The sequence below is a fragment of the Oryctolagus cuniculus genome, chromosome 8 (genome assembly GCF_964237555.1).
Source record: "Oryctolagus cuniculus chromosome 8, mOryCun1.1, whole genome shotgun sequence".
Lineage (NCBI taxonomy): Eukaryota > Metazoa > Chordata > Mammalia > Lagomorpha > Leporidae > Oryctolagus > Oryctolagus cuniculus.
This window is the reverse complement of record NC_091439.1, coordinates 51,320,525-51,348,375: the sequence shown is the minus strand read 5'-3', so window position 1 is coordinate 51,348,375 and position 27,851 is coordinate 51,320,525. Positions and strand designations below refer to the sequence as shown.

Below are 27,851 nucleotides of genomic sequence, written 5' to 3'. Positions count from 1 at the left end.
AATGGGAGAGAGGGACCAAGAAAGGGGAAATATTAGAAAGAAATGGGAGAGAGGGACCAAAGAACAAAAATAGGAAGTTGATGCAGTTGAATAAGGGTAGAAGGATGCCTTAGAAGCAGCCCATCATTTATACATCAAAATTCTTGCCCATATCCTATAACCTCTTAGGCAGCTCCCAGTAGGAGAATATTCCCAGTCCTGTACTGGGGGCAGCTCTTATGTCCAACAACATTGTGCTGACAAATCCCCAAGTGGAATTTCTTGAAACCCATTCCCAAAAAGCCCTCCACCAAGCAATATTCCAGAAGAGGGAAGCGGCATGAGGAGGGGGTGGGGTAGAAATGGGCCCATACCAATAAAAACTTCAGATTGAATTCAGCCTGGGCTCTTAGTTGCTTCCCAAGATGCCCACCTGACCTCCAGGTACATCGTTTTTATTATACTTCACTAACTTATTCACTGTCAAAAACAAAAAAACAAACAAAATAAACAAAAACAGAACACATCTGTTGGCCGGCGCCGTGGCTCACTTGGTTAATCCTCTGCCTGCGGCGCCGGTACTCCAGGTTCTAGTCCTGGTTGGGGTGCCGGGTACTAGTCCCGGTTGCTCCTCTTCCAGTCTAACTCTCTGCTGTGGCCTGGGAGGGCAGTGGAGGATGGCCTGAGTGCTTGGGTCCCTGCACCCGCATGGGAGACCGGGAGGAAGCACCCGGCTCCTGGCTTTCGGATCGGCGCAGCGCCAGCCGTAGCAGCCATTAGGGGAGTAAACCAATGGAAGGAAGACCTTTCTCTCTGTCTCTCTCACTGTCTATAACTCTACCTGTCAAATAAAAAAAAAAAAGACAGTTAATGAGGTGTATACACATACACACATACACACACATAATATCTTTAAATACATAAAATTTAGACTACTTAAAAGTAAAGTCAATTCTGATTAGTGGAAAATCTAAAGTGTAAAATATTTTAAAGTCATTTAAAATGATTCTCAAGGATGTTGTAAAAAAAAAAAAGAAAAGAACGTATCTGTCCCCATACCAATCTATAATTTCAAGCCACATTTATCTAGCTTTGTTTCTTTGTTTTTTCCCCCCTCATTAAGTGTTCCTTTATTTCTCTTTGAGTCAAGGAGTCAGCTCTTGTTACTGGAATCAGTCTTTCTGCCTTCTCATATTCTTTGATCTGTATTGCTCCCTTTAAATTCCCAGCTTCTAACTGTCTGAGGACTTAGATATTAGATCACAAAACCTTTAAAAATGTATGACAGTCAAATGTGTTTTGAGTGAGAATTTGAGAGAATAAAGTTAATGAGGTAACGTAAATGTTTTATGACAAATATTTTAGTTATGTAAAGACAGTTCTTGTTAACCAAATTCCTAATGAGTGGAAATTTAAAACAAAGTAAATTGCTCTTTTTACTTATGAGAAGCCTAGTAGGTCTAATAAGTATCTTCTAGCTAAGGTAGGGCGATTACTAGCCATCAATTATTAAGTATTTTTAACATTTTTATTTAAAGTTTTATGTATTTACTCATGTGAAAGAGTGATACAGAGACAAGGAGTGACACACACACACACACACACACACACACACAGAGAGAGAGAGAGAGAGAGAGAGAGAGAGAGAGATCTTCTGAGACAGGACAGAAGGAAGATACACTAAATCAAGCCCCTCTGGACTTAACTATGTATCATCTTCAGCTCAAAAACAATCAGGAGTAAGGAGCTTCTGGATCCTAACCACAAGACTTCCTACCTGCTAGGGACTTCCCTAATCTGCATCCGTGCCCAGAATAGCCCATTAGAACCCATACATTATCTTTCTGGGGTGGCAGTAATGAACAATACTGCCATTTTGAGTGTGTTGTGTGCACCACCTGTGCAGAACACCTAGCAGGTACAAGTTGAAATGCTGTGTGCTGAGGAGGGCAAGCCAGAACTCCAGGCCCAGTGCAGATTGAAAGGCTGAGCACCAAAAAAGAAATGTCACACTTCCGCAATTCAAGAAAAGTACCTGTTCAGCTCACATGGTGTATTACCTGTCTTGTGCTGGAGCATACTCCACAATACACTTTGTCTGAGTGGCACACTGGCCTCTTGTCAATACCTATTTGTGATTGAGCCAAAGAACCTGGGTCCAGTAACACTTCCAACCACTGGTTCAATCCCAAATGCTCATAACATTTGGAGCATAGATGCCAGGCTGAAGCCAAGAGTCAGGTCTCTATCCAGGTCCTCCACATAGGTGGCAGGGACCCAAGTACTTGAGCCATCATCCATCTACTGCCTGCCAAGTGTATTAGCAGGAAACCAGATGGGAAGCAGAGGAGGGATTTGATCCAAGACACTGAGATATGGGATGCAGATATCCCAAGTGGCTGTTTAACTCAGTGCATTACAGCACATAGCCTCTGACATTTTTATTTTTGGTAATTTAAACAATACATTAAAAATAATGAAAATCTATAATCTTAGCCTCCAAAGCTTTGTCCGGTTAATATGTTAGCTTCCTTTCTGCCTGCTCCAATTTTTTTTTTTTTTTTGGACAGGCAGAGTGGACAGTGAGAGAGAGAGACAGAGAGAAAGGTCTTCCTTTGCCGTTGGTTCACCCTCCAATGGCCGCCGCGGCCGGCGCGCTGCGGCCGGCGCACCGCGCTGATCCGATGGCAGGAGCCAGGAGCCAGGTGCTTTTCCTGGTCTCCCATGGGGTGCAGGGCCCAAGCACCTGGGCCATCCTCCACTGCACTCCCTGGCCACAGCAGAGGGCTGGCCTGGAAGAGGGGCAACCGGGATAGAATCCGGCGCCCCGACCGGGACTAGAACCTGGTGTGCTGGCGCCGCTAGGCGGAGGATTAGCCTAGTGAGCCGCGGCACCGGCCCTTTTTTTTTTTTTTTTTTTTTGACAGGCAGAGTGGACAGTGAGAGAGAGAGAGACAGAGAGAAAGGTCTTCCTTTGCTGTTGGTTCATCCTCCAATGGCCGCCGCGGCCGGCATGCTGCGGCCGGCGCAAACGCGCTGATCCGAAGGCAGGAGCCAGGTGCTTCTCCTGGTCTCCCATGGGGTGCAGGGCCCAAGTACTTGGGCCATCCTCCACTGCACTCCCTGGCCACAGCAGAGAGCTGGCCTGGAAGAGGGGTAACCGGGACAGAATCTGGCGCCCTGACCGGGACTAGAACCCGGTGTGCCGGTGCCGCAAGGCGGAGGATTAGCCCAGTGAGTCGCAGCGCCAGCCCTGCTTCCATTTTTAAAATCACTCAATTATTTTTGAAAAAATAAGATATGCACAGTAAAAGGGATTCAAACACTGCAGAAAAGCACAAAAATGAAAGCAAAAAGAAAAAGAAAAAACTATCCCAAATCCAAAAGCCAGAAATAGTCATCATTAATATCAGAAAAACATCAATCAGATATAATCCCTGTGTAATCACATTTGTAAGCTCATGAAAGGAAATTAATGTACAGAAACATAAAGAAACATAAAAAAACCTCTAAAATAGAATCATAAATTGCATCTTATTTGAATCTCTATTATAAATACGTATCCACCGCCATCCCAATGCACACATACTCTAAGCTCCCGACAGCTGAGCATTTTACAATCCTGCCGTCTTTGTAAAGCTCAAGGGAAGGTGGAGAGGTCTGCACAGTTTGGTGTTGTAGTGTGGATTCTTTGTTAGAATATCTGGGCTCCATTTTAAGTAATAAGTTGCTTTTAAGGATATCATAGAAAATAAAAACTCTGTTCTAATAAGCTTGGAATAGCTCTTAACTATGGAAGAAGTAAAAAATAAACTATACAGAACAGGAATCAGCCTGAATTATGTGTATCAACAACCTACTTTCTCACCTCTCTAAAACTGATATAATAAAAGGCCAGTTTAAAACATATACTCGATTGAATGGTTATGGAGGTAAGAGCAAAAATGAGAAGTCTTCCTATAGACAGGAATGGCAACACAAGTCATTTATAATGGGTGAATCTAGGCCGGCGCCGCGGCTCACTAGGCTAATCCTCCGCCTAGCGGCGCCGGCACACCGGGTTCTAGTCCCGGTCGGGGCGCCGGATTCTGTCCCGGTTGCCCCTCTTCCAGGCCAGCCCTCTGCTGTGACCAGGGAGTGCAGTGGAGGATGGCCCAGGTGCTTGGGCCCTGCACCCCACGGGAGACCAGGAAAAGCACCTGGCTCCTGGCTCCTGCCATCGGATCAGCACGGTGCGCCGGCCGCAGCGCACCGGCCGCGGCGGCCATTGGAGGGTGAACCAATGGCAAAGAAGACCTTTCTCTCTGTCTCTCTCTCTCTCACTGTCCACTCTGCCTGTCAAAAAAAAAAAAAAAAAAAAAATGGGTGAATCTTTCCAGAATTGTTGCTACTCTCCCTGGCCTGGTTGTTCCTTTTCTCTGGAATTACAACTTCTTTCAAAGCAACATGATGCTCCTATTCCTTATGGAAATCTTCCCTTAGCATATTTGAAAAAGGCTGACATTTTCAAATGGAATGCAATTAGAAACCAGAAAAGAAATTAATTAAAATATTTACTGAATACGGTCAGTATTCAGAAAAATCAACTTCCAAAACTACAGGTTTCCCATCCCAATACTGAAAGTTGAGAGCATGGACTAGCTTTTTTATCCAGCAGTTTCTTATCCTACATATTTAAGACCACAATTACTGGCATGACAGCTTAAATATCTATTTAGTTTCTTTACTTTCTATTTCCCAGGCTCCCCAAAGGAAGATACTATATGATTGTCAAAAACATGGTGGTGATTGCCTCTTTATTTTGTTCTATTTTAAAGGCTAATGCCATGACTTCAGTAATTAAGCCCTTTCATTCAAATTTCTTTGACATAATTATTCAATTAAACAAGCAATAGAGAATAACACATTTGATACTCCATAAGTAACTTGCCACCTGTTGGCTTGGATCTTTAATTTTTGGGACATTCTATTGGTGTCTTACTGGGTGAGTATTCTATAAGGGAATCTTTCATATCTACACATGAACATAATAAGCACTTTTTATCAAAGTGCAAATATGTATCAACATTTATAGTATACAATGAAATAATTAAATTTAGTACTAGCTCTATAAAATGTACTATATTTCCTTAAATATGGCTATTACTCTAGTAAGACATTTTGAAAAATAATTCAAATCTAAAATGTATCTGATGTATATGAGAAATCCTCAAAAAGTTTGTGGAATATGAATATCATGAAAAGAGAATACATGGATTTTTAAAGCTTTTTCTAACCAAAGTAAACTTAGCTTGCAATTCCATTTCCCATGAAGCTTTTGAAGTTCTCTTTCTCATTGCTGACTACTTTTGCATACCTTTTGAAACTTAGGCAGCTCCCCTAACTCTCATTTGATCATGGCTTTCAGAGAGTGTATTTTTGACTCTGGGCTCAAATCTTTTTTTTGTTTTTTATTTGACAGGTAGAGATATAGACAGTGAGAGAGAGAGACAGAGAAAAAGGTCTTCCTTCTGCTGGTTCACTCGCCAAACGGCCGCTATGGCCGGCACTGTGCTGATCTGAAGCCAGGAGCCAGGTGCTTCCTCCTGGTCTCCCATGCAGGTGCAGGGGCCCAAGCACTTGGGCCATCCTCCACTGCCTTCCCAGGTCACAGCAGAGAGCTAGACCGGAAGAGGAGCAACTGGGACTAGAACCCGGCACCCATATGGGATGCCAGTGCCACAGGAGGATTAATCAAGTGAGCCACGGCGCTGGCCCTGACTCTGGGCTCAAATTTGTAACTTCATTATGGGTCTTCATGCCAAGTCCAGGTTAACCAGTTAGGTGTCCATATCTGATCCAATAAGCTGTATCTGTAACATTAGAATCATGTGACATTCAAGGTGGCTCTCTCTGCATTGTGAGTGGGATGTTTTGTTCTCCAAGAATAGGATAAAAGTAGGAAGGAAATTTGCATATATATCATAAAGCAAGTAAGAGTATTAAATCAATGACACATGCTTTTAATTATACTTAATTAAAAGTATATATATTATTGAAGTATAATTACATATAACAAAGTTCACCCTTTTTATTGTATAGTTTCATGAGTTTTGAAAAATCATACAATCACATATGACCAAGACAGAGAACATTTACATCATTAATACAGAACTAAAAAATTTCAAAACTTTTCACTTTCAAAAAGCAAACTAATAAGCTACTATGACTTAGGATCAACATTATTATTGACACAAGGACTTGAGTGAACGTAACATGAAAAACAGAAAATAGAGGCTATTTTTACATATAGTCTCCTTGAAGTTGCTGTTAGAAGAAATACTGAAGGGACTACTTTGAGGAGGACATCATGAAATGTGTCATGTGCAAGAGTTCTCTAATCTAGGGACTGGCAGACAAACCTTTCAGGTGAGGAAACTCTGTACATTACATACAGTAAATTCTTGTTAATGGCTTTACACAATGTCTGAATTTAGACCACAGCTTGCTCATAAATATGCACTATCCCATGGCACTCTGCCAGTGGAGGGGTGGAAATACTTGGGAGATAATCAAAGGTCACAGCTTTATTTAACACTGTCACACAGCAAATAGGAAGGCAGGCATTCCCTACTGGGGCACAGACAGTCTGTCCTCCCGTGACTGCTCAGCTCTTCAGCGGAGTCAAATCCTGCCTTTAAAAGGTGGGGCTCACCAAGTGGCCTAAAACAGGTCTCGTCTTTCATTGAAGGCTTCTAATTTTAAATTGGTGCCATGCTAAACTTTATCTTTAGTGTCACCCCTGAGCCTCCACCCAGTTTGTTGAAAAGTTCCACAGGTTTTAAACAACAATTTCCCAGAGCTGTGAATTCCGATGCACATTGTTCAACAGATAGCCTACATGGACCACAAAGCAATGGAAGTTAAGAAATTGAATACAAGTCTCATCTATCACCTGACTATGCTGAAGCTATCCTATAAAAAATACTAAACTCTCCTGATATCAATCTCTGTAATAACAGACTTCACTAAGAAGAAATTAAAACCAGAAATAACTGCTTCCTAGGATAACAGATGAGTGTTCCTATTTAAATGCTACTTAGAAATGCACTGTAGCACCTCATAACTGCACTCAGCTAGTAAAAATGGGCATATCACATACTATGAAACTCAACTCCTCTAAAAGATGAGGCAGCAGGATTTCTCTGGGTAACTCTGCCCAGGACCAACATGCCTCTGGTAACATTAAAAGAATCTAAACAATCCTTACTCTTTAATGCACATATGGCTGAAATGGAAAATGAGGAAACTGAAATTTGGAAAACATGAAATTTCTAGTTTACCTTGCTACAGTTAAACATATAAGACACAAGGACAAGCAAAATGCACTTACAAAGACACAATATTTTAACTTGTTCATATAACCAGCTATCTGTTAATTTTTTTTTTCCTGGATGTTATGAAACTCAGATTCCTTCATGGAGATTTACCTTATCTGGGCATGTATTGTATTCCCATTGCAGACTAATGCACCTATGGTTCAATGCACAGCATATACAGCCTGAAATTCCTGACTTAGAGTCACCATTGCTCAATGGCACATGGTACACATGCCTTTACAGAACTGAAAACCTAAACTACTCTTTCAAAGCCTAATCATTGCTTGGGATATGGAGAAATCAGACTCATGTATTTATATTATAAAATTCAACACAATGAAAGAGTACACCTGGGTATCTAGCAATTTTTCCAATGTCTGTAGAAAGATGCTCCTTCTCTTCCTTACATTTTATTTCAGAATAGTTTCAACTTTACAAAATAAAACTTGTGGGATAGTAATAACAAGAGTTCTCATGTACTCCTCACCACATATGCTCTATTAACATGCAGGTCAAGAATTGTTGCAGTCTTTCATAGCTCACTGGAATGTGCATTTTGGGATCTGAAGGTCTCAGTATTATAGTAAGGCTGTAGGAAACCCTTGGGTGGGTACAATGTGGGGGATGAGGAGTGGCCTGAGAGTTTAGGGATCCTTACGCAATTGCCACAAGCAGGGCTAGAAGGGCATAATGAAGTGATGCGACATGGCTTCAAAGAACTAAAGCTGTGTGACTTGTAGGATGGAGGCAGGGAATGTTCTTGGGCTTCTGTCTTCATACCTGATTGAAACGGAGCCTCTATATTGTACCTTTGATGAACATACTAGATAACAGGACAGAGTCTTCCATGGTCTTCCCGCCTCCCTCTCTTAACCTACAGTTTCTTAACTCTGTTTTTACTAAGATTAATTCACTAAATGGAGGTATTGGTGCAGCCTGCCTCACAGAGTCCTTAATTAACAGGATATATGAGGTCATTCAAATCCCCTATAGATAACATTTTGATGACCAGTCTTATCTTGAGGGTTGTTCCCATCTGCCCCTTCCCCAAACTGCATGCTCCAAGCAATAGGCAGCTGCCACCTGACTGACTGAGGCCCACTTTGCCATCATCAACATTCCCAGAACATCATATTGCCAGCCCATCAAAGCAGGACACTGCAAGTCAACCAGAGATATGCACATGAGCTGAGCAAACACCTCTTAAATCCAACTTCAGTTTACAAGAAGCTTTATCTCTAATACCTCAAGGACAGCTGATTGGTATGAAGACAGAAGCCTAATGACAGCTGATTGGCTCCTTGCTCTGTGCAATAAAAACCTACCTTCTCCCACCATACTGAGGTCAGTGATTTCACTTGCTGTGCATTGGGTGAGTGGACTCACATTTTGGGGTTCCACAGCATGATGATGGGGATAGAAAACATAGGAGAGGCATGCTCTTAGTTGGTAGACATCCTCATTATTCCAGATGAAGAGGGCAAAAGGGCTTCTTCAATAAAAGCAGGTGATTTATTATAATCCAAATAAAATACATCTCAGCTCCTCTCATGCTTGCAACAACTGCCAACTAGAATTTCTATTTTCTCTATTTGTGAAAGTTTATACATACTTAAAGACCAAGTACAGGTGATGTAGTTTCTTATTCTCTAGTTGGAAAAAACTTTATTCTCTCCAAACTCCCAGGGTTCACTTGCACATTTCCTATAATCTCTTTGTGTCTTGTATTATATTAATTGCATCGACTACCAAAATCACAATGTGAGCATTCTGACAGAACAAACAGTGCATTATTTATCCTTGTATTCCCTACAGCACCTAGAGCAGAAGCATCACATATTAGGCATTCAATAAACATTTATTTACCAAAACAGTAAGCTATGAATGAAGCAGATATAACAGAACCCTTTTTCTTTCTTTCTTTTTAAATATTTACTTATTTATTTGAAAAGCAGAGTTACACGGAGAGAAAAAAAGAGGCAGAGAGAGAGAGGTCTTCCATCCCCTGGTTTACTCCCCAATTGGTTGCAACGGCTGGAGCTGGGCTGATCTGAGTCCAGGAGCCAGAAGCTTCTTCCAGGTCTCCCATCCGGCTGCAAGAAGCCAAGGGCTTGGGCCATCCTCTACTGCTTTCCCAGGCCATAGCAGAGAGCTGGATCAGAAGTGGACCACCCAGAACTTGAACCGGTGCCCATATAGGATGCCAGCATTGCAGGCAGTGGCTTTACCTGCTATGTCACATTCTGGCCCCTAAAGCCCCCATCCCCCACCTTTTTTTTCTACACAGAGCTCAGGCTTACAAGTACTTATTCTCTGTCAAACTTCTGTTCAATTTTATACTAACCAAATTATTTGGTTCTTATAGTAATCCTAGAAGTTAGATATTGGTGCTATTTTATAGTTTGATATCAAGCAAATCATTTGGTTCAATCTTAGAAGATATGTGGTAGGCTTAGTTTTTTTAACAACCTAGGAAATTGAGGCCCTGAGAGGCCAAGCAGGTTGTGCAGAATCAAGGTGGTGATCTGGTGTAGCAGTTAAGATGGCTGCTTGGAATGCCGTGAGTCCATATGGAAGTGGCTGGGATCAAGTTCTGGCTCTGCTTCCAATTCCAGCTCCCTGTTAATATACAGTCTGGAAGGCATCAGGTGATGGCTCAAATAGTTGAGTCCTTGCCACTCTTGGGGGAGATCTGGATTGAGTTCTAAGCTTCTGGCTTTAGCCTGACTCAATCTTGGCTGTTGTGGGCATCTGGGGAGTAAACCAGCTGATGGAAAATCTTTGTCTTTCAAATAAATAAAATATAAATGAGTAAACAAATTTAAAAATTTACCCCAAGTCAAACTGGATGTAGCTGACAGCACCAGGAGTTGAATCTAAGCAGGTGGGCTGTGGGGCTTGAATCCTGTATCCCTGACTGATATGGATATGAGTAAATCTAGAAGCTGAAGCATCATTATTGGAGAAAAGAAGAAGGATACATGTTGAGTATCTCATTGTGTCAATAAAATACTCAAAAACTTCAGATTTCGAATTTTCTAATTAGGGAAGCTCGCCAAGTGAAATACATGCAAATAGTGCAAAATTGGAAACCATATAAAATCTGAAACACTGCCAATCCCAGCATTTTGGACAAGAGATACTCGATCTGTAGTCCCTTGAGACTTGACAGCTGAGGACTTAATCCTCTTCTCTTTCCTTTTCTATCCTCAGTTTACCTATTCTTTTCTTCCCTTTTCACTTCTATTTTCATCTCTTCCCTCAGATTTTCCTTCTGTTTTACCTGGAGTTTTTCTATTGTAGGTCATAGGAATCAAATCTGGTTTACCCAAGAAATAAAGGGGTTTATTGGCAGGCCATGGGACAGCTCACAGAATCAAATGGAAGCCTGAAGAAGCAGGCTCACATGTCATGAATCAGAGATGCATCCTGGTTTCTGGTGGGATCTTTGAGGCTACTCCACCATAGTAAGTTCACTGCTTCCATTTTCAATCCTTTCAACACTTTGCTTAGTTTCAAGTTCAGAGAAAAAAGTGTACCTGACAGGCCTAGTTCAAGTCTTGAGCCCATTCCTTAGAAAAAGGAGGACAAGGGTCTGGTGCTGTGGCATAGCTGGTAAAGCTGCCACCTGTGACGCCAACGCCTACATCCCCAAATCATGCCAATTCGAGTTCCATATGCTCCATTTCCTATCCAGCTTATTGCTTGATGGCCTGGAAAAAGCAGTGGAAGATGGCTCAGGTGCTTTGGTCCCTGTCACCCACTCAGGAGTCTTGGATGAAACTCCTGGCTCCTGGCTTCAGCCTGGCACAGCCAGAACCATTGCAGCCACTTGGGGAGTGAACCAGCAGATGGAAGACCCTTCACTCTGTGTCTCTTTCTCTCTCTTTTACTCTGACATAAAAATAAAATGAATAAATCTTTTTTAAAAATTGGGAGAATGAGGCACTCTGTAGAGCAAACTCTCCAGACCATTCATAACAGGAAAGGGTAGGTCACTCAGATAAACTGTGTTGATTTCCAAAAGAAGAGGAGAATAGCTGAGCAACAACAACAATATTTACTATTTACCATTTATTTAAAAAAATCCTCTAAGTCCTTATCCACTTTTGCATATTGATCCATTGAAAACAGTGATGGTTTCACTCACCATCCACAGATCACTGCTGAAGCTTGGGACCATAGGGTTCAGTCATTTTCTCACTTTTCATCTGGGTCCTACATAAGAGTGCTGTCCTTCTTATTATCTCACTTTGGGCCCAATATAATCAGGGACTTCACAGCTTATTTTTAGCAACTGTTGGTTAAATATGACATGTTCAATTTCTTAATGAACAGTCTACAGTTTATCCATTTGAGGAGAAGATATAAAACCTACTGAAATTTTTACTTATTTGTGCATTAAATTATCTATAAATAAAAAATGAACAAGCATTGTTTGAATTTAAAACTTAGTAATTGACTAATATATTAAAAAAGTAACAAAAAGATTATATTTTGGTATAATCAAACATGAAAAATTTCAGACTTTCATGTTAAAACCTCACTAGATATCTTTCCTTAGCCTTAAAACCTATGTGCATGTATTTAAACATGCAGGAATACACACAGATCCATATATGTAAATGAGTATTTATACGCATATGTACTCTATGTGACAAATCATATATAACACAGAGGGTAATTCAGAGGTCTATCTGATTTCATAAAATTTTTTGGTGCTTTATGCATTTGTGTTCTTTTTAACCTTTTGAATCAGAAAGTCATATCATGAGAGGAAAACTCATTCAGCAGCAATCTGTAGTCAGCCATTTGAGTTTGTGACAATACTCATTCCAAATAAGTAAGACTTAAAATTTACAATATAGATTAGCATACAGACTTCAATGCTTAGAAAACAAAATTAAAAAAAAATTAGGTCCTGTTTTATAAAGGTGTCTTTTAAATATTGCTTCCAGTATTAAACTGTGTTCAAGAAAAAAGTGTTCAAAGTTACTGTGTTCAAGAAAAAAGTGTTCAAAGTTACTGTGTTCAAGAAAAAAGTGTAACTAGCATGTAGTCTTGCTGCTCTTCTCCCACACTACCCTCTTTTGGCTACACTGTTACTATCTTTCAAAGGCAATTTTGCATTTTGTGTGATTAGTAGACAATTACTTTAAGCTGCCTGTAGTGGACTTGTGTCATATTTGCCTGCCTTTCAACTACTTCTCATATAACTACACCCCTTTTCTCCTTTGGTAAACTACCTTTTCCTCACTGTGACCCATACGGTCTTCATGCAATCTAGTATGTAATCCCCTTGGTCAGAGTAATTCATTAGTTCAAGGATAGATAACATAAGGAGACTTCTTCTTTTGTAAAAATAGAATTAAAAGTTGATTTTCATATAAAATTTTTTCAAAATTCAAGCATAGTTTTCTCATGATATACATTTCCACAAACTTTTAGAATACCCCTATACACGTCAATTTTAGTACAATTGTTGGAATTACTGTTAAAGGAGGCTTTCTTTAGAATAGACTTTAAGACTTTAAGAATAAAGTAAACCTAGACCTGCTGGGGTTAGCATATTTGGAAAATGTTCCTGAGAATAAACCATAGCCAGCCAAGCTTGGGATATCTTTGAGCAACATTTGAAATAAGGTCTAACCACAGACTTTTTAGTTATTTGATGAACTTTTTGCCTGAAGTTCTTTTAGATTTCTTTCTTTTTTTATTAAATTATTTGCTAGATAGACTAAGTTCACATCTGTGGGTTCACTTCCCAGTTGCCTACAAAAACTAAGACTGGATTAGGGTCAAAATCAATCCAGGTCTCCTATGTGGGTGGCAGGTACCCAATTCCTTGAGAAATCATCAATGCCTCCCAGGGGGTTTATTAGCAGGAAGCTGGAATCAGGAGCTAGCCCTGGGGATCCGACCCAGGTACTCTAATATGGGACAAAGGCCAAAGGCCTGCCCTTAGTTTGGATTTCTGCTCCTTGTAGTATAAAGTGTCCTGAAGAATGTACTGAATTTTATGTTATTATAAACTACTTTCCAGCAAATGTTCCCCAAATCAATTCACTGTGTGATTTTTAGCTCCAAATGTTTTGTTTCACTTTTCTTTGTAACAGAACAGCCTAAGATGTAGAGCTTAGCTTAATTCTCCATTATCCAAACACCTTCTGCGTAGGTCCATCTGGATTTGGTTTGAATCAACTTTCATAAACCTAGGGTTTTCCTCAGTATTCAACACATAAGCCCTCTCTTTTGACTAAGGGTCTATAACATCCAGAAGCTTACAGAAAAGTCTTTTTCTATGAAGATTTGCTGGTTACATTAATAAAGGGATGTAATCAATTGTTCTGTAAGCTATAGGTTCAGGTCATGTAGTTAAAAGATTTGGTCCATGAAACGGAAGAAGGGTGCAAAAGGCAGATGTTATTTGAAAAACATAAAAGATTTCAAGAAACCCCATTTGCATCCCTGTAAATACTTGGTCTGAACAAGGAAGTAAAAACAAATCATCCAAAATTAACAGCAAGTACATATAATACTCTACTTTTCAAGCTTTGCTAAAGAGGAAATATAAAGAAATATTTTACAGTGGTTCAAAGAACTGTCTTCAGTGTCAGGCATATCTAAATGATAATTCCTAGCTCAGTAAGTTACTCTGTTGCCTCAGGTAAAGCAATTAATTACTTCCATCTCAATTTCTTCATCTTCAAAGATGATTCATAATACTACACACATTATAGATTTAGTACATCAGTGTATATTAATACACTGTCATAGTTTGGGAAGATGGTTCACAGTAAATACTTAACAAATGTTAACTTAGATCAGACATTGTTTTACAAAACCCGTAACATTCCATAAACATTCCATAAAAATTCCTTTTTAATATATTGGCAAGGCAGTTTAACAACATTCTCCTAGGCAAATTTCAATTGTGTACATGTCTTTTTATTTGAGTGGTTTATTCACATACTATGGGTTTCTATTTAGGAGAGTAGAATTCAACACTCAAAAAGAAGAGCTGGGTCTTTGTTTTTAATCTTTTTCTACTCTCCTTAGGTAAGGTGACTACTTAAACAACCAAAGAGAAGGTACATGTTTAGGGGGCCAACAAGACAAAGTTAATAGTGAAGCAAAAAGTTTTTTTTTTTTTTATTCCAGCATATATAGAAAGTGTTCTTCCTTCTCCAGAATACCAGTAACTACCACTTAGAGAGTTTTACCAAACTTCAGGCATAAATTTTAAGTGTCTCAACATTGCGAGACCTGAGGCACCATGGCTTCTATTGATCTTTCCACTTCTACCCATAGTCCCAACTGTTTTAGGTTTTACAACTGTCAGTAAGGCATGGCCTCAGAAAATGTCCCTATCATCACTAATGCTAGGCCAAGAAACCAAATACTAATGATGTTGTTCATCCAGATCAATAGTTTCTTTGTTTAAGAATGAGCAGGCAGAAAATACTTCTTATTTCCCATGAAAATGCCTCAGTTGGGTCAACATTTCTGGAAAGGGTTGAACAGTTTTCAAATTCCAAATAAGAGATTAAAAACGCAAACAAAAATGTCTTTCTTCTCAAAGACTCCAATGAAGAATGCAACCACTGAACAAATGTATTAGGCCATGTGTATATTGCATGCTTTAGTCTTGGTACCTTGTGGGTCTGAGGAACAGAACGATGGGAATGATTTCAATGGCCTAAATAATTATCATCAGCATCAGGCTCTCATGGTAATTAAATCTCCTCCTTTGCTTTTTGGCTAAAAATAACTAAAATGTCTATAAGAAATAAATCAAAGTAGATGGTACATATTGATACTTTAATTAATTAAGCATCCTAATAATCAATAAAAATCAGTATTTGAATATAAGTATAACCTAATTACAATGTTTAAGAATACTGTATCTATTTTAGCCACATAGGCATAACTGCTTTTATTTCTTAATGTACATGTATGATGTCACAATATATATTTGGCTAAACTAAATTTCTAGTTTCATTTTTGATTAAAAAATCAATTCCCTGATCCTGAGCATACTACTTCATTAGTACTTAGGCAATGACTGTAGCAAGTAGATAGAAGACCTAAAATACCCACTTAAGACTTCCTCGACTCTTTTCAAAACAATTTTGTATTCTCTCCAGAGATTCCTCATATGCTCTTATGAAAAAATGTTTATTGGACATCTACTATGCACAAATATTGTTATAGGTAGAATATTAATAAAGTGAACAAAAGAGAAATATAATTCCTGCATTCATGAATTCTAGTGGGTGACAGATAATTAGCCAGATGAGTTAATTAATGAATGGCAAATTAGATAGCAATAAGTGCCAAGAAATATGATAAACAAATGAACAAGTCAAAGAAGGAGTAGGGAAGAATCAATGAATAAAAAAGAGTAGTTTTTCAACTTGTTGGGCAAGGAAAGCTTCATTTAGATGGTGACCTGGGATCCAAGCCCTGAAGACAGGGAAGAGTAAACTGCAGGTTTCTGGAAGAGGAAGTACAGATGCATTCCACTGGGGAATACCTAGCGTGTTCCAGGCTAAGAAGAAGGCAATGGGATGTGGGAGGGTGAAAGTGGTGGGGAGCTGAGTGGACAGGAATTGAACAGTAGGCTATATGGCAATGCAGTGTTTTGAACAGAGTGGTATACTCTTGGATTTATATATGATCTTTCTGACTACTGTGTTGACAGTGAACTGCAGGAAGATGAGGCCAGAAATAGGGAGACCAGCTGGGACACCTTTACAATGCTATAGGCAAGAGATGAGACTGGTTAGGGTCAAGGTAGTACTACAAAAATGATGATGTTTATCAAATTCTCAATATGGTTTGAAGCTAATAGGAACTGCTGATGAAGCTGATATTGAATATAAGAGAAAGAAATGAGTCAATAATTATTCCAAGTTTTTTGGCCTGAGCAACAAACTACTTGTCAAATAAAAAAAAAGTTCCCACTAACTAATAGGAGTAAGCTTGACTATAGGAAGAAGAGGAGATGTTTAAGGCACCTTAAAGTTGAGATGCCAATTGGATATCCAAGTGGAGATGGTGAAGGCAACAGAATGTGCAATTCTGGAATTCAAACAGAGATTTGAGCAGCAGTTACAAATTTGAATCATTAGATTATAGATGGAATACAATCAAAATTCTAGATAATACAAGATGAAACTATTAGGAAGCAGAAAATACTTGATGCTCTAGGATCACGTTTTTGTAGCATTCCAATGTTTATATATCTGGGAGATGAGAAAGAAATATACAGAAAGAAAATACAGAAAGTAGAAAGAGGATGAGCATTGTGGTGTCCTGGATTAAGTCCCTGCTTGGAATGCCTGCATTCCATATCAGAGTGGCTGGTTTGAGTCCCAGCTACCACATACTTCAGATTCAGCTTCCTATAAATGAACCCAGGAGGCAGAAGATGATGGCCCAAGTACATGGGTTCCATCCACCCATTTGGGAAACTTCAACGGAGTTCCTAGATCCTGCCTGGCCCAGCCCTGGCTGTTGTGGGCATTTGAGGAGTGACCAGTGGTTGGAAGTTATCTCTCTCTCTCTGTTCTCTCTGAACTCTGCCACATATGTGTGTATGTGTGTGTGTGTGTGTGTGTATAAAGTTTTAAGAAAAAGGTAGAAGGAAATTATCTATGTGATTTAGTCCAATTACCTCTTTGGTATTTTGAACATTTACATGTTTATGATGTTAAGTGAATATATAAATGATTTCAAATCCCTGAAGAGAAGCACACAAATCTTATTCATTGTGGGTGTGGGCTCCAAGAATCAACAATGTATCAACTATATAGCAAATGCTAAATGTATTTGTCAAATGAATAAACAAATACAGTATCATGAGGAATCATTTTTGCTCATTAAATGTTTATTTAACATCTTCTAACTAAGAAGTGAGCAAGACACTGAGAAAAATAAAACATATGTAGAAATCTATCCAATAATATAGAAAGACATGTTAACTTTGTAGTACATTGCTTTAATTTCTTGTGAAGGGAACCATCAGACTATTAAATAAAAATAAATAGGTTTAGAGTAAAATAGTAAAAACAAAGCAAAAAAATTGTTAATATATGTTACTCTGCTCCACTACACATGAAATTTCAGTGAAAGTCAATGAAAATCATGCTCCAAGATAAAAAACCTACTTTCTATAAAACTTGTCGTAAATATACATCACTGCATTAAATTAGCAAAGAATTAAAATGCACAAGAACATAACTTATAATCTTCTTCAAAATTCTATGCTGGGGGCCAGTGCTGTGGTGTAGTGTGTAAAGCCGTCACCTGTAGTGCTGACATCCCATATGGGTGCCGGTTCAAGACCCGGCTGTTCCACTTCTGATCCAGCTCTCTGCTATGGCCCGGAAAAGCAGTGGAAGATGGCCCAAGTGCTGGAGCCCCTGCAAACATGGGAGACCTGAAGAAACTCCTGGTTCCTGGCTTTGGATTGGCCTTTGCGGCCATCTGGGGAGTGAACCAGTGGATGAAAGACCTCTCTCTCTGACTCATTCTCTCTCTTCTTCTGCCCCTCTGTAACTCTGCCTTTCAAATAATAAATAAATATTTTTTTTAAAAAATTCTATGTTGAAAGTTTTTTTCTTTTTTGAGCATTCAACAAAGTTTGTCAAAAAGATTAATGTCAGGTTATTGATTTGGAATTAGAAATTTACAAAGACCAAAAACACTTATGAAAATCATTTAATATTTCTTTCAAATATTCTTTAATACAAAAGAAACATTCCCATTTAAAAATTCTTGTGCATTGAAATCTTAAAATTATAGTCATACCAACAGTTACCAATGATAGTCAAACACACACACATATAAAGGGCTTGCTGAATTGCTAGAGAACTGGGGACTAAAGAGGTAGATAGGTGAGCTGGAAAGACAGATGTATAGACAGATACACAGGCATGATGAAAGAGAGATTTAATATTTAAGTAATTCATATTGAAATTACTTTATTAATCCATATTTATCACAAGATTACTGTCAATCAAGAGTATTCATTTAAAATTATTTATTTACTTGAAAGAGAGGAAAAATTATTTGAGAGTAGAGGGTGACAAAGAGTGAGAGAGACAGAAAGAGCTGTGTTCCATTGGTTTATTCCTCAAATGATCACAACTTCTAGAAGTGGGCCAGGCGAATCTGGGAACCAGGAACTCAATCCAGGTCTCCCATGTGTGGCAGGAACTCAAATACTTGAGCTATTATTGCTGCCTTGTAGTGTCTGCGTGTGGAAGAAGCCAGAGTCAGGTGCCAAACTGAGCATCGAATCCAGGTTCTCTGATATGGGATGCAAGCTCCTTAACTGCTTCAGGAGTAGCCATTCTTAGTGCTTTAAATATTTCAGTTCCGGCTTTGAAAATCAAATCAATTAACAAATCTGTAATTTTGCTAGGTTTTATCCAGACCACAGGGAAAGAATAACTCTCCTCAGTTACTTACCTTCACAACCTCAGAAAACTGGCACACATCACACACTATGAGTGTATGTTAAGCAAAGTGTATGTATACATGAAGAATTAATACATGGAAATCCAATAGATATTTTTCAACAATTGCTTGTTCTTTTCTCACTTACTTAAAATGTCTAATAACCCAAGTCATTTATTTAACTGACATTTACTAAGTGGCAAGTGTATTTAAGTGCTGCTTACATCCTTGTTTTAGTTAGTAAAGAAAGGTTTTTTTTTCTCTCATTACTTGCTTATTGGTAAAAATTCACATACCTTCCTTAGATTTATTGCCATATCTAACTTTGTTTAGGTGTTTTACATAATTCACATGCACATATATTATAAGGACAGTGAAATAGTACATATTTCTGAGTTTGCAGAATGTTAATAAAATGTCAGTTTTAACTGTTGTCAGTCAAAGTATCAATGAGCTAGTCAAAGCATTGTGAGGGATAAAATATTCTGTTCTCTAATCAGATTACTGTGGTTATTTTAGAAATGGGATATTTTAAACAGAGAAGTCTTCAACAAAAGAATTTTGGTCCAATTAATCATCATATCTGTTACTTCTAGCACTTTAACGTACTCTCAAAACTTTCCACTTTCCTTCATTCTCATTGCACTGCTTAGTTCCGAACACTAGCACCTCAAAATAGGATGCCAATATGTTCCCCAACTTGTATTTCATTACATCACTCCCCTTAACTCTCTTTTTCAAAATTCAGGATCAGGTTTTAGTGCAAGGAATAAAATCTGGAAGATGCATTGGGAATTAGCCCTGTTCTGTTTCCCAAGTCTCAGAGCCATATGGTTCTCTCCTTCTACTCTCAAACTTAATGTTTCATCTATGCTGGACTTCAAATTTCTAAAATTTTCTAGTCTCTCCTATGTGCCTCTGTACCTGAGGTTCTACTGAACTTCCCAAGGAGGTGTTAGAAGCTGTGACTAAACGAATTCTACTTATCTTACAAATCTCAGTGTAGAGTTTCCTCCTTGTGTTTGTCCCGTGCTTATTAGATACCATTTCCTTCCCATGAGCACACTGTTAGAACTCACCATGGTTTATTGCCTCATGTCCCTGTAATGCTGGAAGCCCCTAGTGGCCAGGGACTATGCCTTATTCATGGTTTCATCTTTAGTATTTAGCAAAGAGTTTCACATATAATTAGCACTCAATCAGCATTCACTGAATGAAAGTTTTATAATAGCAAATCTATTTGCAGAGAATGTCTAAAGTACCAACCAAAGCTTGGAAGGGGAGGGGAGATTAATTGCAAGCCAGTAGCAGACCCTGCCAAGTTTGGGTGTCTCAAGTAGAAGTGAAAAGTAAGCAGGGATCAGCAGGAGCTGGGCTTCCTGCCTACAAAGTTCAGGCTGAGAGATGAAATGGATGAGTGCATGGAAGAAAATATCATCACATACTGAAGAAGCTGAGTGCTAAACTTAGTCCAACATCTTTTAAACTGTAACTCTTCCAGACTCTCCTGCATAGCAGAATGTCACTGACAGTCCACAGACACTGTCTCCAAAATGACAATTAATATCCAAGACAGCAATTTCAAACTTTCTTAAGGAAACCCATCTGACTCAGGGGCTGAAAGGAATCTACTTATGAAGGCAGCAATTTAATAAGTATCCCTAATTTTAAATTTAATTAACTTTTTAAGAATATTGTCCTTTCAAAATCTGTTTCAACAGGAGAGGTAGTAAGCCTCCTTAATGATCCTGGACATCAAATTTAAAAGCTCTCAGTTGTTTTTTGAGAAGCATTTCAAGTATTTATCAGTCCTAGCTACCAAAAATGTATGAGAAACACATAGGACAAACATTATCTTATATGTTGTAACTTCCTATCTTAATTTCCGACCTCTGGCAAATAACTAAAGATTGCTTAGATCTAACTGAATTTTATAAATAATTGTATTTATATATAACTAAACATTGCTTAGGTCTTTAACTGAGACTTAAGAACACACTGTTCTGGTACAGCCTAGAAGGTGCTTAGAAGCTCTCACTCTGTATTAATAGGGAAAAAGCTGAACAAACTAAAAAATTATCAACTCCAGGAGAACCCAATCTTAGGGCAACCTCATCCACACACTCTTCTGTGAGTTTTATCTCTAAGAGTTGGATCTGGTCCTCGAAGTGATTTTCAGAGGAAAAATCCCCTCCTGCTTGCAGCATGGCAAGAAAAGGAACCATCCTGTTCTCAACAAGGTCTGCTCTCAGCAAAAACAACTTTCACAGAGTCTAATTCCTTGAGGCTTAATCAGAGCCTAACCAATCTGGAGGAGCACTTCTATGCAGCTTTTGTCTTAGGCACTGGAGGAAATCAGACTTGGGGTAGGGGCTTACTGAAGTATGGAGATCTAATCAGAGGACTGGAGAATGTGTCCTCTCTCCCACACCTTTGTCACTACATTACTGGAGGTCTATTTTAGCACAGTTCTTTTGATCCAGGGTATCATGTCCCCATTTTCAAAATAACAAATATAAATAAACAAATGCATACTAAAAGCAACGTAGAGAGTTTTAAAAGAGATATAGCAGCTATAATATTGGGATTATTAGACCAGGAATTAAAAACCAAAAACCAAAAAAACAGAACAATGATGATTATGCTAAGGATTTTTTTTTTTTTTGACAGGCAGAGTGGACAGAGAGAGAGAGAGACAGAGAGAAAGGTACTCCTTTGCCATTGGTTCACCCTCCAACGGCTGCCGCGGCCGGCGCACTGTGGCCGGTGCACCGCGCTGATCCGATGGCAGGAGCCAGGTCCCTGGTCTCCCATGGCGTGCAGGGCCCAAGTACTTGGGCCATCCTCCACTGCACTCCCTGGTCACAGCAGAGAGCTGGCCTGGAAGAGGGGCAACAGGAACAGAATCCAGAGTGCCGGCGCAGCAAGGCAGAGGATTAGCCTAGTGAGCCGCGGCGCTGGCCTATGCTAAGGATTTTACTGAAAAATGTAGACACTGTAGCGGATCAGATGGGTGACACAGAGGGGGAATCTTCTAAGAATCAAGAAGAAATGCTAAAGACCAAAAACACTTAATAGAAAAATGAACAGTATCTGGGATAGACTCATTAGTAAACTAGCCACAGCTGAGAAAAGAATCTCTGTGCTTGAGGATTTAAGACATTTCAAAACTGAGCAGCAAAGTTAAAAATGACTGAAAAAATCAAAAGCAAACGAACCCAGAACAGAATATCCAACAAATGCAGGATAACTACCAAAAGTGTAACATACGGTAATGGGACTAGCAGAAGAAAAGAGAGAGAAAGGGACAAAAGCAATGTAAAAAGCAGTAATGACTGGGAGTTTGCTGAAATAATTATTATCAGGCACCAAAACTCAGTTCCAGGAAGCTCAGAGAACACAAGTAGCAAAATGCCAAAACATTGCTCCCAGGTACATTATATTCAGCCTCCAGAAAAACAAAAATAAAAAAAAATCAAACACTGTTTTAGGATACACTGATAGAATCACTAGCCTTCAATATCATGTCTTCACATTTTGATCTGAGTTTGAAAACTGTTTTTTGCTACTGCTGCTTGCTATATGTAATGTTACAATGATAAACATCAAATGAAATATTAAACTAGTTAGGTTTTTAAGAATAATAAAATTTGTGGCGAATAATAGGTAACAGGTATTATGAAATGAAACCAGTCTCTCCACACCTGAAAAGATTTACTAACCACAGAAGTGTATGCCCAACAAAGGAAGACCTTTCTCTCTGTCTCTCTCTCTCACTGTCCACTCTGCCTGTCAAAAGAAGTGTATGCCCAAGTGACCAGGGCACACAACAGCTGCTTTCAAACTGTGAAAACTGTTACATCAATCTGTGTGTGCTTTGTTAATATTGCCAACTTGTTGGCTATGTAACCAAATACTCAGTAGATAAAAGAATGTCATGAACATAACTAGCGGGTGATTGCTTTTAGTTATTCTAAAGACAGAGCTTGTTCACTTACTCTTTAATCTGCAGTGCCTGGCAGAGTAGGTGAATACAAAATCCATATTTGATCAATGCAAGAATATTTCCAAGGTCCTAACAGGCCTACCCTCAGCTTCAGTTCTTGCTGTTTCCTAACATCCCTGACTGACTGAATGTTGGCTTCCCCTCCCAAATTCCTGTGTAACTCAAAGACTTTACCATGTTTGGCCTATTCCATAGATTTTTGGAACTCATCTAATTCACGTTCTGAACCATATTGTCTGAAAAATAAATGGAGTCTGACTTACTCTTTTTTTTTTAACAAAAAGATTTTTTATTTATTTATTTGAGAGGTAGAGTTATAGTGAGGAGACACACAGAGAAAGGTCTTCCATCCACTGGTTCACTCCTCAAATGGCTGCTACGGCTAGAGCTGGGCCAATCTGAAGCCAGTAGCTAGGAGCTTCTTCTGGGTCTCCCACAGGGGTGCTTGGCCATCTTCTACTGCTTTCCCAGGCCACAGCAGAGAGCTGGATTGGAAGAAGAGCAGCCAGGACTAGAACCGGCGTGCATATAGGATGCCAGCGCTGCAGGTGGAGGATTAACCTACTACAACACAGCACCAGCCCCTGATTTACTCTTTACTTGTGAGAGGGATGTAGTTTTTAAAAGTAAATATTATAACTTCAATTAAAATATTTTTCCTAGAAATAACTACAAAATATTCAACACAGCCATCATTTTCTGGCTGATAAAAATATGGTAAGATGGGAAAAGGGAAGACAGCACATCAGATTCTCTTAGGGCATTGTTTTTTGAATTTATCAAAATGGGGAATTCATTCAAAAAAGTCAAGAAACACTGTTTTTTACCCTAAATCATTTAATAAGTAGCCTTTATGTATTTGATGAATAGAATTTCTTATCCAGGGACACAACACACAAACACTTTAAATCTGAGAAATGAAAAGAAGTACTTCATGTATCAAAATGTCTTTTTTTCTTTTGTAATTTGATATAAAAATAGAATTCTTCTCTAATCACTTAAAATTTTAATATATCTTCCAATATTTAAAAATGACATCAGAAGTTCCCTTAATTCTACCAGAAATGTCAAATTGAGAAAACAGTGGTTTGGCCTCACGCAACAAAGGATCTGAACAATGTATAACACATTTTTCATCTAGTCTCACATTTTTCTCACATTTTTCATCTAGTCTCACAGACTCATTTTTGTATGAGAAAGATGGAGCTTGAAAAGATGAAAATGCTTAATGTGTAGCTTTGTATAGCTTTGAGACTAAATATTATGTATTGTCATTGTTAGGGTACTCTCATAAAACTTATTATAATCTATCTATTTTAGTTTCCAAAGAGATTACCAAAAAATCAGCCCAGTGACATTCTAATATACATATACTAGAAGCTTAGAGAATGCTGATATTTCTGTACTTTATATGAATTCACCCAACATACAAATAATACAGATCTTCTCTCATATACAGTCCCCAAAATATGTGTCACTAATGAAACCCAACAAAATACATCATCCCAAATGTCACTGTCTTAAGAACTGTTTTAAGTTGAAAGCAACTGAGAAAAAGCAAATACAAGGAAAGCGCTGTACTCCCCCCTATTTCCCTGAAAGCAAGTCATGAATTGTAAACTTTCCACCCCTTAACCCTACCCCCCAGATCCCTGGGAAGGAACACAGTTAATGCTGGAGACAACTCTAGACCCTCATTAGCCCGTGGCCTACACCTGAGAAATCCACATTATACCCTTCACTAAAAGCAGCCCTTATCTGTCATTAGTTTGCCTCACATAGTTACCTTTCCATAACCTGCTAGAAACTCAACATGCTTTCCTTTTGTTATTTTAAGTTTCTACAAACTTTCTGTTCTTTTGTTTAGATGCTATATAAACAACTTTTGAGTTGCTCATCTCAGCATGCTCCTTTTGTTAGGCATGATGTCCATATTAGTAAACTTGTTTGTTTTTCTTCTTAATCTGTGTCTGTCATCTAATTTATTGGGGCCAAGTCAGAGATCCTAATATGGGCAAAGGGAAAACAGTTTTCCAGCTCCAACACAGATATTCAGGTGTTACATTGTCTTTGTCAAGGCCTCATTTCTCGGCAGACCTAGAAATGGACTGGATCTGCCTTCGAGGCCCAAGTCTCTGCCTAGTGGCCTCTTTCCTTTGGAAACTACACTCTAGCTCCATTTCCTCATTTTTTTTTTTTTTGGCTTAGATTTCAGAAAAATCCACATCTTCACAAATTTAGCCTCTCTTGCCTCCCAGGGCTGCTGAGGTGTGCCTAAAAACCCTGCTAGGCATAAAGCTTTGAGGAATGATTTCAAAAAAAGTAGGGCAGTTCATTATTTGCAGTGAAGATGCATTTGCTTTCAGGAAGGTCTTTCCTACTGGTTCCTGAGCTTATTTGCAAAAGTGCCTACTAAAGCTTTGTAATTGAAATGGTATTTAGATAACTAAATAAAAAATATATAAACTTAAAGTAGCAAGAAGAAATATTCTTCCACTGAACTCATGACCTCCTTTGTTTTGCTTTTAAGAGAGTGAAAAGTATTCCATTAGATGAGTACTCAATGCACCTATAAAAATAGAACTTCCTATTAGATCTTGAATAGCTGACATTCCAAAGGAAGTATGCACAAGTACCACTCGCCAAAACCACCATCAAAAGGAGGAACGCAAGAATTCCTTTAGGAATTCAAGTAGTTACTTTATCTCGGCATTCATTGGCAAAGCAGCTTCCAATTTTCCTTTGAGTATTTCATTGATATATTTTAAGAACATACTTTCTTAAGCATATTTAAAATGTGCATTTTCAAAAGCTACTTATTTTTATTCACTGAAAATATAAACTTCTATCCATTGTTTCTAATTGTCTGTAAAGCCAGGTGCTTTACTGAATTGTGTTTTACTAGTTTATTGATCTCACTTCCTGGCAAAATATTTTGAAAAGAACTTCTGATAGCTCTTCTCGTAAGCAATAAAGGATAATTACAGTCTGGGCTCTTCATTCTAGAAGGGGAGGTTCAGCTGTGTGACACAGCCTGTTTCAGATGACTACATATCACATGTAAACCTCAGGAATACTGAGTGTTTCCTTTGGGTTCAGAGACATTAATTACCCAAATACCATGCTACAGACATGATCCACTGTAGTTGAAAATTTTACTTTGTGTTCATGTGAACTGTATTCTCTATATGTTCTTCATCAATTATTGTAGTGAATAGTTGAAAAATGGTGCATAAAAATAAAGTGAAGTATGTGATTCCTATCATTCGCTTAATTTAGTAAAGAATACAGAAAGCCTTTCCCAGGAGTCTCTCAGAAGGTATGTACAGATGAATCGTTATTTTTAATTACTTTTCAATGTCATCATAGTTCTAAAAGGAGAGAAGACAGGTGAGGCTCAAAAAGTATTTAAAGGAACAATGCCTAAAAATTTCCCAAGTTTGGCAGACACGAATGTATACATTCAGGAGCCTAAATAAAATTCAAATAAGATACTCTTTAAGAAATACAATCTGAGGCCTGTGCTCCCTGGCCTGCAGTGCTGTACATCCATATGGGCATCAGTTTGAGTTCCAGCTGCTCCACTTCTGATCCAGTTTTCTGCTATGCACTGGGAAAGCAGTGGAGGATGGTCTAAGTGCTTGGGCCCCTGTATGCACATGAGAGACCCAGAAGTAACTCCCAGCTTCTGGCTTCTGGATTCAGAACTGTCCAGCTCTGGCCACTGCATGAGACCAAGCACTTGCATATGGGATTCTGGTGTCTAAAGTGGCATCTTAACCAGTAGGCCAAAAGTCTGTCCCAGGACATGGTTTCTTGAATGATATTATTCAAAGGCTGAATTAACCAAACCTAGAATTAGTCTACACTTATATTCATATTACCTTAAATGATTTTTTCTTTCCTATCTTCCAAAACTCTTTGTGAACATGACATTAAAATGTTATTTCCTTAAAGATCTACTGATTTTTTTTTTTTTCAAAGACAGATTGACAGAGAATGACGGAGAGAGAGAGAGAGAGAGAGAGAGAGAGAATCTTCTGGTTGCTGATTCATTTGCAATAGTCTAGCATAGTCTAAATTGAAGCCAGGAGCCAAGGATACCACATAGGTGGAAGGAAATCATGTACTTGGATTACCATCTGCTATTTCCCAAGTGCATTAACAGGAAGCTGGACTGAAAGTGTGGGGTAGCTGAGACTCTAACCAGGTCCTCTGATTTGGGATGTGGGATGTGTCTCAATCCACTATGCCACATGTTACAGAGTAGTCCATTAAACGAATGTGCTGCAGATATCCATTGATTTTTTTTCTGTTATTGGATCTTAAGTTTGTCTTTGTCCTTCCACTATAAAATATTATATAATCAATTACTTTTAGAATAAGGCTTTATTCTAATTTATGATATATTTTCCATGGGCTTTATTCCTAAAACTGAAATTTCCATTTCAAAAGTTTTGGGTATTTTTGAATCTTCTGCTAAGTAGCACCAAAATGATTTCCAGAAAATGTGTTCTTATTAAACTCCTACCAGCCATATGTGTGACCAGTTTACTATGTCCCTGCTAAGAGTCATTATGTTCCTGTCATTCTTTGACAAAATTTGAGCTTAAGAGTTCTGATAAACCTCAATTTTGGTAATGCCAATTTCTTTCTTGAGTCTTTTTACACAATACAATAAATTATACATATTTCTAAAAATTAAGTGGAAAATTTAACAAGTCCATCATCTGTTGTTGCCCAGAGTAAAACTGTGAACCACATATGATATCACAATAGATACTGCAGGAGGACACAGACTCATAACTGTTTCTATTATGAAGCTTAATTCAACCTTTAAGCAAAACACTGCCAAGTAGTCACCTGTTTTCAAAAAAATTAAAGTTGAATGCTACTTGAAGAACACTTTAAAATATTATGGTGGTTATTAATTTAAAACAAGTTATACTGAATTACTTAACACTTAAGATAACAAAATTATAGTTAACTCAGAATGGTCTTCAAATAGTTACAAAAATAAATGAACACATATGTGTACTTAC

At 38.5% G+C, this 27,851-nt stretch overlaps 1 protein-coding gene and 1 long non-coding RNA gene across 2 annotated transcripts in view; both read right to left on the bottom strand.

Annotated features, from left to right (window-relative positions):
• The window catches only part of LOC138843509 (uncharacterized), a 56,396-nt gene extending 28,552 nt beyond the window's left edge, over positions 1–27,844 (bottom strand). The window contains exon 1 of the long non-coding RNA XR_011378301.1: positions 17–27,844. This is a non-coding gene — a long non-coding RNA (uncharacterized lncRNA). The remainder of the gene's footprint in view (positions 1–16) is intronic.
• The window catches only part of CAMK2D (calcium/calmodulin dependent protein kinase II delta), a gene marked incomplete in the record, with an annotated part of 312,777 nt that overhangs the window by 123,789 nt on the left and 161,137 nt on the right, over positions 1–27,851 (bottom strand).